Source organism: Oryx dammah, unplaced genomic scaffold, assembly GCF_014754425.2.
Source record: "Oryx dammah isolate SB20612 unplaced genomic scaffold, SCBI_Odam_1.1 HiC_scaffold_27, whole genome shotgun sequence".
NCBI classification, from domain to species: Eukaryota; Metazoa; Chordata; class Mammalia; order Artiodactyla; family Bovidae; genus Oryx; species Oryx dammah.
The window spans coordinates 51,453,198-51,468,590 of NW_024070211.1; the positions used below are offsets into that span (position 1 = coordinate 51,453,198).

At 36.6% G+C, this 15,393-nt stretch overlaps 1 protein-coding gene across 4 annotated transcripts in view; it reads right to left on the reverse strand.

Moving 5' to 3' along the window:
- Positions 1–15,393, reverse strand: part of SLC39A10 (solute carrier family 39 member 10) — a 155,452-nt gene that overhangs the window by 40,657 nt on the left and 99,402 nt on the right. For 3 of the 4 annotated variants that reach the window (XM_040228892.1, XM_040228893.1, XM_040228894.1), the window contains one exon: positions 11,254–11,362. The exons of the other annotated variant lie outside the window; for it this stretch is intronic. The gene's annotated coding sequence lies outside the window, so the exon portion shown is untranslated. The remainder of the gene's footprint in view (positions 1–11,253; positions 11,363–15,393) is intronic. 4 annotated transcript variants of the gene reach the window in all.

Below are 15,393 nucleotides of genomic sequence, written 5' to 3' on the forward strand. Positions count from 1 at the left end.
CATTAGATAACACAATGTAGCTTTTTACAAATATCCATAAATACTTTAAATTGGGTTATCATGTATACCTTTCAACAAGAACCTGTAAGCAGCAAGTTAATTTCACATGGTCCCAAACTGCAGCAGACTCTCATTGAATTGAGTGCTATTCATTATTTTTGGAAGTAGCCACATGCAGCTACTTAAACTAACAAGTTAAATACAGGACTTCCTTGGTGGTACATTGGATAAGAATCCATCTGCCAATGCAGGGGACAAGGGTTTGATCTCTGGTCCAAGAGAATTCTACATGCTGAGGAGAAACTAAGCCCATGCGCCACCAATTACTCAGCCCGTGTGATCTAGAACCCATGAGTCACCACTACTGAGCCCACATGCTGGAACCACTGAAGCCCATGCTTTTAGAGCCTGTGCTCCACAACAAAAGAAGCCAAGACAATGAGAAGCCTGTGTATTGCAACTAGAGAGTAGTCCCTGCGCTCTGCAACTACAGAAAAGTCCAAGCACAGCAATTAAGACTCAGTGCAACCAAAAATAAAAATTAATCAACTTTAAATAAACAGCTTCTTGGGAGATCCCTGGCAGTCTAGTGGTTATAACTTGGTACATTTGCTGCAGTGGCCCACGTTCAATCCCTGGTTGGGGAATTAAGAACCCATAAATCACATGGCACAGCCCCCCAAAATAAAATAAAATAAAATCTGCTTCTCAGTCATGCAGGTACATTTTAAATATTCAACACTAATACATGGCTCATGGCTCTCACACTAAACAGGGTAAACACAGATCATGTCCATCATCACAGAAAGTTCTCCTAGAGAGCATATTTCCAGAATATGGAAGTAAGTCATTCAAGCAATTTTGAAGTTCTCTAGAATAAACAGGTCAAAGTCATTTTCATCCTGTATTTTATTTAACCCACTATATCTTCAGATATTATCATTTCAACATGCAACCAAAATTTATTAATGAAATTTATAACATTTTTTAATACTAGGCCTTTGAAATCTGGCATTTATTTTATACGTCAGTTCAGTCGCTCAGTTGTGTCCAACTCTTTGAGACCCGATGAATTGCAGCACACCAGGCCTCCCTGGGTAGCCATCACCAACTCCTGGAGCTTGCTCAAACTCATGTCCATCGAGGTGGTGATGCCATCCAACCATCTCATCCTCTGTCATCACCTTCTCTTCCTGCCTTCAATCTTTCCCAGCCATCAGGGTCTTTTATAATGAGTCAGTTCTTCCCATCAGGTGGAGAGAGTATTGGAGTTTCAGCTTAAGCATCAGTTCTTCCAATGAATATTCAAGATTGATTTCCTTGAGGACTGACTGGTTTGATCTCCTTGCAGTCCATGAGACTCTCAAAAGTCTTCACTAACACCACAGATGAAAAGCATCAATTCTTTGGCACTTAGCTTTGTTTATAGTCCAACTCTCACATCCATACACGACTACTGGAAAAACCATAGTTTTAACTAGACAACCTTTGTCAGCAAAGTAATCTCTCTGCTTTTTAATATGCTGTCTAGGTTGGTCATAGCTTTTCTTCTAAGAAGAAAATGTCTTTTAATTTCATGGCCGAGGTCACCATCTTCAGTGATTCTGGAGCCCAAGAAAATAAAGTCTGTCATGGTTTCCATTGTTTCCCCATCTATTTGCCATGAAGTGATGGGACCTGATGAGACGATCCTAGTTTTCTGAATGTTGAGTTTTAAGCCAACTTTTTTACTCTCTTCTTTCACTTTCACCAAGAGGCTCTTTAGTTCTTCAGTTTCTGCCATAAGGGTGGTGTCATCTGCATATCTGAGGTTACTGATTTTCACCCAGCAGTCTTGATTCCAGCTTGTGCTTCATCCACCCCAGCATTTCACATGATGTACTCTGCATGTAAGTTAAATAAGCAGGGTAACAATATATATCCTTGACATACTCCTTTCCAGATTTGGATCTAGTCTGTTATTCCATGTCCCATTCTAACTGTTGCTTCTTGATCTTCCTACAGATTTCTTAGGAGGAAGGCAAGGTGGTCTGGCATTTCCAACTCTTGAAGAATGTTCCCGTTTGTTGTGACACACACAGTCAAAGCCTTTGGCATAGTCAATAAAGCAAAACTAGCTGTTTTTCTGGAACTCTCTTGCTTTTTCAATGATCCAACTGATGTTGGCCATTTGATCTCTGGTTCCTCTGCCTTTTCTAAATCCACCTTAAACATCTCGAAGTTCATGGTTCACGTACTGTTGAAGCCTGGGTTAGATAACTTTGAGCATTTCTGTGCTAGCATGTTAGATGAGTGTAATTGTGCAGTAGTTTGCACATTCTTTGGCATTGCCTTTCTTTGGGACTGGAATGAAAACAGACCTTTTCCAGTCCTATGGCCACTGCTGTTTTCCAAATTTGCTGGCATATTGACTGCAGCACTTTCACAGCATCATCATTTAGAATTTGAAATAGCTCAACTGCAATTCTATCACCTCCACTAGCTTTGTTCGTGGTGATGCTTCTTAAGGCCCACTTGACCTCACATTCCAGGATATTTGGCTCTAGGTGAGTGATCACACCACTGTGGTTATCTGGGTCATGAAAATTTGTTTTCTGTAGTTCTTCTGTGTATTCTTGCCACCTCTGCTTAATACTTTCTGCTTCTGTTAGGTCCATACCATTTCTGTCCTTTCTTGTGCCCATCTTTGCATGAAATGTTCCCTGGGTATCTCTAATTTTCTTGAAGAGATCTCTAGTCTTTCCCATTCTATTGTTTTCTTCTATTTCTTTGCACTGATCACTGAGGAAGGCTCTCTTATCTCTCCTTGCTATTCTTTGGTACTCTGCATTCAAATGGATATATCTTTCCTTTTCTCCTTTGCGTTTGACTTCTCTTCTTTGCACAGCTATTTGTAAGGCCTCCTCGGACAACCATTTTGCCATTTTCCATTTCTTTTTCTTAGAGATGGCCTTGATCACTGCCTCCTGTACAATGTCATGAACCTACATCCATAGTTCTTCACACTATCAGATCTAATCCCTTGAATCTATTTGTCACTTCCACTATATAATCATAAGGGATCTGATTTAGGTCATACGTGAATGGTCTAGTGGTATTCTCTACTTTCTGCAATGTAAGTCTGAATGTGACAATAAGGAGTTCATGATCTGAGCCACAGTAAGCTCCTGGTCTTGTTTTTGCTGACTACAGAACTTCTCCATCTTTGGCTACAAAGAACAGAATCAACCTGATTTTGGTATTGACCATCTGGTGATGTCCGTGTGTACAGTTGTCTCTTGTGTTGTTGGCAGAGGGTTTTGCTACGACCAGTGCATTCTCTTGGCAAAACTCTGTTAGCCTTTGCCCTGCTTCATTTTGTACTCCAAGGCCAAATTTGCCTGTTACTCCAGCCATCTTTTGACTTTCTACTTTTGCATTCCAGTCCCCTATAATGAAAAGGACATCTTTTTTGTGTATTAGTTCTAGAAGGTCTTGTAGGTCTTCATAGGACAGTTCAACTTCAGATTCTTTAGCATTACTGGTCAGGGCATAGACTTGGATTACTATGATAATGAATGAATGGTTCATCTTCTGTTGGTTTTGAAACTGCACTCAGGAACTGCATTTTGGATTCTTTTGTTGACTATGACAATTCCATTTCTCCTAAGAGATTCTTGCCCAGAATAGTAGATACAACAGTCATCTGAGTTAAATTCGCCCATTCCAGTTCATTTTAGTTCACTGATTCCTAAAATGCTGATGTTCACCCTTGCCATCTTCTGTTTGACCACTTCCAATTTACCCTGATACATGGACCTAACATTCCAGGTTCCAATGCAATATTGTCCTTTACCTCATTGGACTTTACTTCCATCACCAGTCACATCCACAATAGGGCACTGTTTTTGCTTTGGCTCTGTCTCTTCATTCTTTCTGGAGTTAGTTTTCCACTCTTCTCCAGTAGCATATTGGGCACCCATTGACCTGGGAAGTTCATCTTATACTTGGACTTCCCTGGTGGCTCAGATGGTAAAGCATCTGCCTACAGTGTGGGAGATCTTATACTTACAGAACTTAAAAAAAAAGTATCCATTTTTAATTAAGGATAATTGTTTTACAATATTGTGTTTAGTTTTGACCATACAGCAACATGCATAAGCCATAATTATACATATGTCCCCTCCCTCTTGAACCTCCCTCCCACTTCCCATTGCTCTAGGTTGTCACACAGCCCCAGTCTGAGTTCCCTGCATCACACAGCAAATTTCCATACAGTAGGGTATAGGTTTCCATGCTACTCTCTCCATTTGTCCCACCCTCTTCTTCCCAGCATGGTGTCTACAAGCCTGTGCTCTATGTCTGTGTCTTCACTACTGCCCTGCAAATAGGTTCATCTGTATCATTTTTCTAGATTCCATATATATGCACTAATATACAGTATTTTTCTCTGACTTACTTCACTTTGCATAATAGGCTCTAGGTTTATACACTTTATTAGAACTGACTCAAATGCATTCCTTTCTATCACTGAGTAATATTCCATTGTGTATATGAACCTCAGGTTCTTTATCCATTCATCTGCTGATGGACCTCTAGGTTGCTTCCATGTCCTAGCTATTGTGAACAGTGCCACAATGAACACTGGGTACATGTGTGTTTTTCAATTTCAGATTTCTCAGGGTATATACCTAATATTGGAATTGCTGGGTCACATGGTAGTTTTATTTCTAGTTTAAGGAATCACCATACTGTCTTCCATAGTGGCTGTTATCAATTTACATTCTCACCAACAGTGCAAGAGGGTTCCCTTTTCTTCACACCCTCTACAGCATTTATTGTTTGTAGATTTTTTGATGACGGCAATTCTGACCCAGGCAGGTGATCTCTCATTGTAGTTTTGATTTGCGTTTCTTTAATAATGAGTGACGTTGAGCATCTTTTCATGCATATATTAGCCATCTGTATGTCTTCTTTGGAGAAACGTTTGTTTAGGTCTTTTGTCCACTTTTAGATTGAGTTGTTTTTCTGGTATTGAGTTGCATGAGCTTCCTATGTATTTTAGAAATCAATAATTTGTCAATTGTTTCGCTTGCTTTTTTCCCCATTCTGAGGGTTGTTTTTTCACCTTGTTTATAGTTTCTTTTGCTGTGCAAAAGCTTTTAAGTTTAATTAGGTCCCATTTGTTTACTTTTGTTTTTTTTTTTTTATTTCCACTACTCTAAGAGCTGACTCTAAAATTAGTCATAGAGGATCTTGCTGTGATTTATGTCATAGAGTGTTCTGCCTATGTTTTCCTCTAGGAGCTTTGTAGTTTCTAGTCTTACATTTAGTTCTTCAATCCATTTTATCTTTGTGTATAGTGTTAGGAAGTGTTCTAATTTCATTCTTTTAAATATAGCTATCCAGTTTTCCCAGCACCACTTATTGAAGAGACTATCTTTTCTCCATTGTATATTCTTGCCTCCTTTGTCAAAGACAAATCCACACACCTATGGGCCCCCTATCTCTGGGCTATCTTGTTCCATTGGTCTATAGTTTTGTTTTTATGCCAGTACCATACTGTCTTGATGACTGTAGCTTTATAGTATAGTCTGACGTCAGGATGGTTGATTCTTCCAGCTCCATTCTTCTTTCTCAAGATTGCCTTGGCCATTCAGAGTCTTTTGTATTTCCATACAAACTGAAATTTTTTGTTCTAGTTCTGTGAAAAATGCCATTGGTAATTTGATAGGGACTGTACTGAATCTGTAGAGTGAGTTTAGCAGTAGAGTCATTTTCACAATATTGATTCTTCCAACCCAGGAACATGGAATCTCTCTCCATCTGTTTATATCATCTTTGATTTCTAGCATTGGTGTCATAGCTTCTATATACAGCTTTTTTGTCTCCTTAGGTAGGTTTATTCCTACATATTTTATTGTTTTTATTGCAATGGTAAATGGGATTGATTTGTTAATCTCTGATTTTTTCACTGTTAGTGTATAGGAATCCAAGTGATTTCTGTGTATTGATTTTGTATCCTGTGATTTTACTAAATTCACTGATTAGCTCTAGTTAATGTTCGGATATACTATCTGTAGGATTTTCTTTGTATAGTATCATGTCATCTGCAGTGAGAATTTTACTTTTCCAATCTGGACTCCTTTTCTTTTTCTACTCTGCCACAGCTGCTGCTGCTGCTGCTAAGATGATTCAGTCGTGTCTGACTCTGTGCGACCCCATAGATGGCAGCCCACCAGGCTCCATGCCATAGCTAGGACTTCCAAAAATATGCTAAATAATACTGGCAAGAGTGGGCACTCTTGTCTTGTTCCTGATCTTAGAGGGAATGCTTTCAGTTTTTCACCATTGAAAATAATGTTTGCTGTGGGTTTTATCATATATGGCCTTTACTATTTTGAGGTAGGTTCCTTCTATGCCCATTTTTTGAAGGTTTTTATTTTTTTAATAAATGGGTGCTGAATTTGGTCAAAGGATTTTGACATCTATTATCATATGATTTTTATCTTTCAATTTGTTAGTATGGTGTATCACATTGATTGATTTGCATATATTGAAGAATCTTTGCATCCCTGGTATGAACCCAACTTGATCATGGTATATGATCTTTTTAATGTGTTGCTGAATTCTGTTAGCTAGAATTTTGCTGAGGATTTTTGCATGTATGTTCACCAGTGATACTGGCCTGAAATTTTCTTTTTTTGTGATAGCTTTATTTGTTTTTGGTATCAGAGTAATGGTGGCCCCGTAGAATGAGTTTGGAAATGTTCCTCCTTCTGTGATTTTCTGAAATCTTCAGAAGTATAGGCATTAGTTCTTCTCGACATGTTTGACAGCATTCACCTGTGAAGCAATCTGACCCTGAGCTTTTGTTTTGTGGGAGATTTTTGATCACAGTTTAGATTTCAGTTCTTGTGATTCGCTTGTTCCTAATTTCTTTCTCCTCGGTTCAGTCTTGGAAGGTTGAACTTTTCTAAGGATCTGTCCATTTTATTGGCATATAGTTGCTCATAATGGTCTCTTATGATCCTTTGTATTTCTGTGCTGTCTGCTGTAATCTCTCTCCTTTTTCATTTCTAATTTTGTTGATTTGATCCTTCTCCCCCTTTTGCTTGATGAGTCTGGCTAATAGTTTTTCAATTTTATCTTCTCAAAAACCAGTTTTTAGTTTTATTAATCTTTATTACTGTTTCCTTAATTTCTTTTTCATTTATTTTGGCTCTGATCTTTCTTTCTTTCTACTAACTTTGGAGTTTTTCTGTTCTTTTTTAGGCTGTTTTAGGGATAAAGTGGAGAAGGCACGACTGAGCGACTTCTCTTTCACTTTTCACTTTCATGCACTGGAGAAGGAAATGGCAACCCACTCCAGTGTTCTTGCCTGGAGAATCCCAGGGATGGGGGAGCCAGGTGGGCTGCCGTCTATGGGGTTGCACAGAGTCGGACACGACTGAAGCAACTTAGCAGCAGCAGCAGCAGCAGCAGCAGCAGCAGCAGCAGCAAGAATAAAGTTAGATTCTCTCTCTATCCAATGTTTTTGCTGTTCCTGGAGGTAGAATTGCATTGCTATCAACTTACCTCTTAGAACTGCTTTTGTGGCATCACATAGATTTTGGGTCATGTTTTCATTGTCATTTGTTTCTAGGAATTTTTTGATTTCCCTTTTTATTTCTTCAATAATATGTTCGTTATTTAGAAACATATTGTTAAATTTTCATGTGTTTGTATTTTTTTTACAGTTTATTTCCCTGTAATTGATATCTAGTCTCTTAGTGTAGTTGCCAGAAAAGATGCTTGATATGATTTCAATTTTCTTAAATTTACTGAGGCTTGATTTGTGCCCAAAGGTATCTTAATTCAGACTAATCACATTTCAAATGCTCAGTGGCCACATGTGGCTACTAAATACTGTACTGGAAAGTATAGATCTAGAAGATTTATTTGGGAAACTCATTTCTTGACTTTCAAGACAGGCCATAACATGCATTATAAAGGAAAGACTGATAAAATATACTACATTAAAATAAAGAAATTGATATTCATCAAGAGAGTAAAAAAAAGCAACAAAAGATTGGCAGAAGAGTATGGCAATGTTAATAGTCAAGAATATATAAGGAATTCCTACAAATCAATATGAAAATTATGAGAGAACTCAATGGAAAAATAGGTAGATTTTGAACAGGTATTTTATAAGAGGTTAGCCAAATTACTAAGAAGCTTATGAAAAGATTCTCAACCTTAATAGAGAATTATAAATTAAAATCACAAGTAGATACCACTACATACCCACCAGAATGAATAAAACATAAAAGATGTAGCAAGAATATGGAGTCAATTAGAACTTGCATACACTACTGGTGGGACTGTAGATTGGTAACCTTTCGAAAGCTGTTTGGCAGGATCTACCAGAAGATGAACATAAGCATATCCTTTCACATGGCAATACTTCTCTTGGATGTATGCCGAAACCCACATACAGGAACACCAAAAGAAATGAAGGAACATAAAAATTCACACAATCATTATTCATCATAGCTCAAAACAAGCAAAAGGCCAAATGTCCATCAACATTAGAATGTTAATAAACACATAAATGAATAAAACAGAACAATTTTACAATGGAATACTACACAGGAATGAAAATAAATTTAAAGCTTCACACACTAACATAAATGAATCTCACAAATTGAGACTAAGCAGAAGGTAACTGTATTATTTTATCAGTCTTTCCTTTATAATGCATATTATATCCTATATTGAAAGTCTTGAAGCTAAGTCTCCTAAATAAACCTTTCCAGCACAGTAGCCAGTAGCCACATGTGGTTACTGAGCACTTAAAATGTGATTAGCCTGAACATCACTTTGCTGACAAAGGTCCATATAGTCAAAGTTATGGTTTTTCCAGTAGTCATGAACAGATGTGAGAGTTGGACCATAGAGACGGCTGAGCACCGAAGAATTGATACTTTAGAACTGTGGTGCTGCAGAAGACTCCTGAGAGTCCCTTAGGACTGCAAGGAGATCAGTTAATCCTAAAGGAACTCAACTGTGAATATTCATTGGAAGGACTGTTGCTGAAGCCCCAATACTTTGGCCACCTGATGCAAAGAGCCAACTCACTGGAAAGGACCCTGATGCTGGAAAAGATTGGGGGCAGGAGGAGAAAGGGACAACAGAGAATGAGATGGTTAGATGGCATCATCAACTCAATGAACATGAGTTTGAGCAAACTCCAGGAGATAGTGAAGGACAGGGTAGCATGGTGTGTCACAGTCCATGCAGTTGCAAAGAGTTGGAAACAACTTAGTGACTGAACAACCACAAAAAAAGATAACAAACACTAAATAAAACACTGACTTTTAAATAAATAAAAGTCTATTTACATATAATTGAAAATGGCCAAACTAAACCAAGATACCTTAATAGTTATTTTCTGAAGGGAAGGGAGAGGGTGATAACTGGGATTGGAAATTGTAATAATGTTCTCTTTCTTGAGTAACGGTAATGTTTGCTGCTGCTGCTAAGTCACTTCAGTCGTGTCCGACTCTGCGCGACCCCACAGACAGCAGCCCATCAGGCTCCACCATCCCTGGGATTCTCCAGGCAAGAACACTGGAGTGCGTATGGTAATGTTTACTTTGTGATAATTCACTGTACTTATCATACTGTTTATTTTTCTGTATACATATAGTACTTCAATAAAAAGTTTTTAAATATCATATTTTATCCAGTGAAAACCAATTAGAAAACACAATGATAAACAAAAATTACTAGATTCCTAGACAGAAACAGAGTAAGACCATTAAAAGGAGAAGTGTATAAGATACTGTTGAAGGATAGTAAAGAAGAATTGCAAAAACTGTACAAAGACCACCTACATGAATGGAATAAACACCTTAAGATATATAGTCTTCCAAGTGTATACAAATCTAATTCAATGTCAATCAAAATCCTGCAGCTGTCAACTTTTCGTGAGACTGCATAAGCTCATCCAAAAATTCATATGGAAGAGCAAAACCGAAGGGCAATCAACAAAGTTCAGAAAATTAGCAAGATGACAAAGACTTCTTTTTAGAAAGTTACAATAACTAAAATAACAGATAGACCAAAGAAGAACAGAATCCAGAAAAGGAATCAGTAACAATGATTTTGTATATGATATAAAGAAGAATATAAGACATTAAGAGGCAAAAATTAATACCTGAAAATACCAGATGTTAATCAAAAATCTGATGTAAAGAAACAGATATTACCTTACACTGCTGCCTCAATCCATCCTAACCTGAAAAATATCCTAAGTTGAAAATACATTTAATATACATTATCTATTGAACATCATAGCTAGCCCAACCTACTTTAAATGTGTTCAGACCACTTACCATTAATTAGCCTACAGCTGGGCAAAATCATCTAACACAAAGCCTGTTTCATAATAATCTTATGAACTTTACTGAATACTGAAAGTGAAAAACAGAAGGTTGTATGGAAAAAAAAAAAAAAGGTTGTATGAATCAATATAGAATGCCTGTTTACCCCTGTGATTGCACAGCTGACTGTGGGCTGCAGCTCCCTGCCACTGCCCAGCATCAAGAGTGTACTGTACAGTACATCACTAGCTTGGGCAAAGATAAAAATTCGAAATTCAAATATTGAATGCATACTTCTTTTTCACCACTGTAAATTCAAAATACCCTAAGTCAGAGGTCATCTGTACGGTATGTACATTTTTAAAGTCTGATACCTAACCACCATCAGTGATTAATCAACATATATTGGAGGAGCAGCACAAGCCATATCATGATTACCTGAGAATTTCTTAGAAATGTAAATTCTTTCACCCCACCCAGACCTACTAAATCTGGAACTCTGGGGTTAGGCTCAGCAGTGTCAACCAGTCTTCTTAGTTGAGTCTGTTGCTAGCTAAAGTTTGAGACCCTACCTATACATGTAAATTATCAAACACTCCCATTTATGTCAAATGATACTCAATTAAATTATTACCTGAAGAAATTAGGTTTAATTATCATATGTGGCTTATGTGAGTTAAGAATTTTGGAAAATAGTTCTATAAAATATATTTAATCCCAAAGCTACATTAAGTTGGAGATTTTGGTTTTTAATCCAAACATTTCAGTTTCTTATATAATAGTCTCAAGGATAAAGTCACTATATTAAACATATCAATTTTATAGACTAATGAAAATGAAAGAGCATACATAATTAAGACAATTGCTATTAATAGCAGAAAGAGGACATTACACACCCTACAATTACCTTGGTTTTCCACTAGAAGATGCTAGTGAAAGGCGATACTCTGAATGAATGTTGCTCTGTTCATCTGACATGTAAATGTCTTGCCGCTTCTTCAGTGCATATTATCCCACTGTCAAATGAATAAGCACCAGTGGTGAAAATAAAACATACATACATATTGATCAGGCAACATCAAATGAATGACTCCATTCAACACAAAAAATGTCAGTGATCTATATGAGCTTTGTCATTTTTAAACACTTTTTAAACGTACTAAATTTGTTTACTGAAAAGATTCTGCTATCTTGAGTCCCCTAATCATAATCATTTACATTCAAGAGAGCATCACAGGAAGGCAAACAAATACATGAGTGACATTATACAGGTAATATTTAAATCTGTGTTAAGTATTCTTAAAAGTAAATCATACATTAACTTTGCAACTTTAGAACAGCTATAGCAGATATGTGCCTAAGAATCACTTGGATTAAGTATGCATTTGTCAGCACAGACTAAGCAGCTATTGCAAAGAAACCTCTCTCAAAGGGTAGTGGCTTAAGAAACAAGCAGTTTATTTCTCTTGATACCCGTCCAAGATGACTGCTCCAGGTTTGTGAGCCCCTGTCAGTCAGAGACACCTCAGTCTTACATGAGGGCTATTCTTGTCAGTGGTAAAACAAACAATGGAAATCCAGGTTCAGAAATTTCTGAAGCAGCAAATAAAGTAGATATTGCTTTCATCACTTCTCAGACTTCATTGGCAAGAACATAGCCACATAAGGCTCAATCAATCAAATAAATAAGGAGACTGGAAAATACAGTATCACCTATAACTTACAGTTTCCCAAGCATTCTATGGAATCCTTTTCTTAAGGATCCTTTTCTATCCATAGCAAAAAGAAGATCTTCGGGGTAGAGGCAGGAATGGTGGAAATGTTGCCCAAGTCCATTTATCTTTCAATGCTAAATACTGGCCTTTACAGGACTCAGTTTTGCCCTAGACAAAATCTTCTGCTGTCACTTACATTTCACAGTTTTTAAAGTTTTGGGAATTAAGAGTGTTAGTTTTATAACTGATTTGGTTTTCAATTCAGCAAATATACATTAAGTTATTCACTCAAGACTTCTGGGTACTACAAACATAATTCTACTGCACAAGAAAAGAATGGTTTCTGGAAAATAACTCGTAGTTGCCGCCACACATTTAATTTCATCTTTTGTTACTGATTTCCAATTTATTATCACAGTGAAAGGTTTAAGTATTTTCTCATTGTGTAATTTCTACATGAAGGGTCAGTTTAATTCACAATTAAGTACTTTAATCATTGTGCTGTGTACACTACTTCTGATGTAAATACATTACATTTGATGCAAAGAAAAAATGAAACCCACATTTTTGATAAAATTCACTAATATTTTAACACTAACATCAGACCTAAATATTCAGTGAGGCTAGTGGTTATTCTTTGGTGTGAAAAGTAATGAGAGGAACCAGGCAGGAGTTCTGTGCTACAGTTTGTGTTCTATCTTTACCCATGGGTGCTGGTTACCCAGGTGTGTTCACTTCATAAACTTGTCAAGGTTTACACTTAACAGCTACCCACTCTAGTATTCTGGCCTGGAGAATTCCATGGACTATACATGGAGTCACAGAGTCAGTCACGACTGAGCAACTTTCACTTTCACTTCACTTTCACACTTAACATCTGGGTGCTTTTCTAGAGGTGTTCTATATTTCAGACAAAACATAACTTTTAATCCATTAAGAATACATATTTCAACTTTCAAGTAGTAAAATCAGTAATATGCAGTTTCTAGAAACAGATCCATACTTAACCATACCCAAAGATAAATTTACATTTTCTAAAATAATTTAAGGCTCACAAGAACTTGAACTTGTGAAAATAGTTCAGAGTTTACTCATGTACTCTTTACCCAATTTTCCCCAATGAAAACATTTTACATAAGCATAGTACATTTTCAAAACCAGGAAACTGACATTGATATAATACTGATAACTAAATTAGAGATCTTCTTCTAATTTTACCAGTTTTTGCATGCATTCCTAAAAATACCATAACAGAAAATCCATTTTTTAACCAGAGAAAAAAAATCATTTGTAACCAAGAATCTTGCTTAACAAAATATATGATTATACCTAAGGAAAGGTTAACTAAAACTTTAATAGGAAGTAATCAGGATTGATAATCTCCACAGTAAGTTCTTCTATAAAGATTTACAAAAATTTTTTAATTATAGGCTTTCAATTGTAGTTTTCCTACATAAAATGGCAAAAAGAATTTTCAATTTTTAAGTAAATAAAACACTTTCATCAAGAACATATCTAAAGTACACTAATCTGTATATAGGTCTTTTGCCTCAAGAAAGATAATGATCTTTATTTCATACAAATGAAAATAGGGTTGTAGAAAGTTTAAGATGAAGAGATTCTTAAGTATAATCAACTAAACACTTTTTTTTTTAATACATGGATATCTAAGACCCAGAGGTATACATATGATTAAAGTGATATTTCAAGTTTGTGGCAGTCCTCTGACTTGAAAATCAGGGGCTCTTTCTGCTACACCAGCATATCTGTGTATCTTAAAAACCAGAACAAACACTGTGGGATAACTACTAATGCAATCCATCTAAAATATACTACCAAAACATTTTAAAGGGAAAAGAAATGGTCTCTAATATTTACACTCAGTTAAAAAAAAAAGTTTATATCACTATGAGTATGCGTGCTAAGTGTCTGACCCTGCGACCCTGTGGACTGTAGCCTGCCAGGCTCCTCTGTCCATGGGATTCTCCAGGCAAGAACACTAGAGTGGGTTGCCATTTCCTCCTCCAGGGGACCTTCCCGACCCAGGGATTGAATCCAGTTCTCCTTTGCAGGAGGATTCTTTACCGCTGAAACACCGAGGAAGCCCTAACATCACTATATTACTTAACAAAATGATTTGACTGATGTAAGAAAAATAATTCCCAATACGTGGTTCCTGTTACTAGAGAGGCCAACTAAGCATATCCTGTGTATAATCTATTCATTTGATTAAGAACAAAGCAAACAACTTTTACTCAAGGGGATTTTTTTTGTTGTTAAAGGAAAATGTAGGTCAAATGAAAGAACCAAAAGTTAATGTTTGTCTCAGGTTCTTGATTCTCACACATACAAATACATATATATACAAACTAACAATCAGAGAAAAAATATTATAAGTCACTTACCAATGTTTTAAAACTAGCTATTTCAATGTTCCAAATTGATATTTTAAAAGTCAATGAGGTGGAAACCAAGAGAGAAATCACTAAAACTCTCAACCTGGATTATATAAATATATCATGTATTAAGTAAACAACATGAAAATCTATTCAATAATATACATGGCACCCTAATTTCAAAAAGACTTCATTTTTGGGGAAAGGTTTCACTATCATGGCAGAAATTTGTTTTATTTATATCTTGGATCACATAAATATAATACAACTCGTATATTACTAAATTACTTCAGCAAAATTTATCCATGTAGTCAGACACCAATTTAGTTTCCCTCTATGATTCAACAGCAGTACATACAAAATGGATGAGAAGCAATGAGACTAGTTGTTTACTGAAGAAATACTAGTCTAAAAGGCAAAGATCTCAGAAACCTGGTCTTCCCACTTAATAGCTATAAGATCGGAGAAGGCAATGGCAACCCACTCCAGTACTCTTGCCTGGAAAATCCCATGGATGGAGGAGCCTGGTAGACTGCAGTCCACGGGGTCGCGAAGAGTCGGACACGACTAAGCAACTTTATTCTCACTTCTCACTTTCATGCATTGGAGAAGGAAATGGCAACCCACTCCAGCGTTGTTGCCTGCAGAATCCCAGGGACAGCGGAGCCTGGTGGGCTGCCGTCTATGGGGTCGCACAGAGTCGGACACGATTGAAGCAACTTAGCAGCAGGAGCAGCTATAACATGCTGGGCAAATTACTTAGCCTCTTTATTACACCAGCTATAAAGTGGGGGTTTTAATTCCTGTTCTATTTCACAGTAATTATGAAGATCAAATAAAATAATGTGTATCCTTTTTTTGTAATGATAACAGTTTTAAATGTTTTTCCATTTTATTGTAAATGTTTAAATGCTATTTAAGTGCAAGTTATTAATA